Consider the following 2,141-nt stretch of genomic DNA (forward strand, 5'->3'; position numbering starts at 1 on the left):
ACAGGACAACTCGTACATAACATGGCAATAGGCTATCATTCACAACACAATCAATGAAGCATCTCTTCAAGCACTTAGAAGTCTTAAACATGTAAATGTATAGGGAGTGCATACTATTATCTCATAATTCATTCAATAAGGAATACACATGAGTAGTAATGCATGCAACATATCATAATTCATTCACTAAGGCTTTTCAACAAAAACTTGCCATGCATAAACTTATACATAATTGGGGTTTCTTGTCAACATGCTATAATGATCCTATTTCCTTCACACAAGCATTTTATCAAACATATGGGGAGCATACTTTGGTCATACAACATTCAATACACCTAATTGACATGGTTACATCAATAAACTTGCAACTTAAAGGGGTTTACCATGAACATTATGCAAATTATCACATACTAGGGCTAAATTATGAAACTTGTGATCTAGAACATGAATCATAACTCAACAATAACCTAAGCATGAACTTCAACTCACACAAATCATTAAAGATCATAAATATTCAATCTTTGAATTTAGAAAAAGATTCTTGAACTTCTTGGGTGGAAGGAACCTAAGAATCAACATCTAACATACCTGGAAATCTAGATTCTTGAAGTTTTTGTGGAGGGATTTTTGAGATTGCTTTTTAAACTTGGGGGCTAGGGTTTTCTATTTTTGAGAGAGAATGCTTTTGCTCTTGAGGAATAGTGAAAATAAATGAGCAACTTTTCGCTATTAAGGGTTTAAATCCCGTGTATAGACTAATTAGGGCTTTAGGGAAATTACTAAATGGTCCCTGAAATCTAATAAATGGAACCTGCACAAAATCCCAATTTTTCACGCTGGTGAGATCCGGTGAAATTGCTCTAACTCACTGGAAACTGGACGACTGGAAAATTGGCTGGCGGCGTGACGTGGTGGAAATCGCTTTGCCTCCTTGGTTGCGAACTGGAATGGCACCGCGATGCGGTGGAATCACATTGGTGCACTATAATTTGACAACTCTGAAATTGAGCCTTGGCACGACGTGCCATAATCACGGAGGCTCACTGAATTTTGACGATTGCCATTTTGGCTGACTCCGCAATGCGCTAAAGTACCAGGTGGTACACTGTCTTACTAAAATGGCTCTAACTCTTCGTCCGAGTATCAAATTTGGGCGAATTTGATATCGATGGAAAACTTATTCAATTTTTCTCATGATAAAAAATAAAAATCTTAAAAATACCATAGGGAATAAAAGATATTCATCTATGAAGAAAGATCTTTGATGTTCTAGGGACGAATAAAAGTTAGATAGAAATACGGGGTATTACATGAAGATGCCTAAGAAACTAACGATGACAGGACAGAGTGAGAAGAGAATGGGATATGGATCTTGTTCAGCCATAATTCAATTTGAACTTGGTAGTAAAAATTTAGGTGCATCCGTTCCTATAACAGTGAAACAATTGTTTGTTGAGTTTGCTCCTGGTACAAGTGATTTGCCAAATGAGAATCTTCAAAATGCTAATGGTTATTTGGTGAACAATTATATGAGCTCATGGTCTGATGATTATGATAATTCTAGCTACCATTTCAACAATGCTAAGCTAGAGTCAACTTCCAGGAGTTGGAAATCAAATTTCACTGAACTTGAGAAGAGGTATAGTGCTCATTCCTCACCATCTAGTCTTTCTGAAGATGAACTAAGCCCAGAGAATGTGCTTGCCAGACATGATCTTGCTCACCATGTTGAACTGCCCCTAGAAGGTGATCCTACAACGTTCCTAGATTCTTCTCAAAACAACCATTCTTATACTATTTCCCCCAAAGATGTGGTGGAAAAAATAGGAAGGAGAAAACTAATCAAGAGAGGAACATACTTGACCGAAGTACCTCTAGGAAAAATTCCATCAAAGATGTGTCTACAGCAGTGGAAATGGATGTCACGACAAATGAATTTGTACATAGTGGTGTATCTGTGGAATCAGTTAAATCAAGCAAAGATGAAAATTTATCAAAAAGCTATGCAATGGGTTTGATACTTAGCCAAGGCGTTTATGGTTAAAAGTCAAAATCTCCGAAAGTTATGGTTGGAAAGATAACGACAAACATAGGTAAACAAATGGGTTGGAAGAAAATAGCTTGATAGGGTATGAAAACAA

Source organism: Capsicum annuum, chromosome 3, assembly GCF_002878395.1.
Source record: "Capsicum annuum cultivar UCD-10X-F1 chromosome 3, UCD10Xv1.1, whole genome shotgun sequence".
Lineage (NCBI taxonomy): Eukaryota > Viridiplantae > Streptophyta > Magnoliopsida > Solanales > Solanaceae > Capsicum > Capsicum annuum.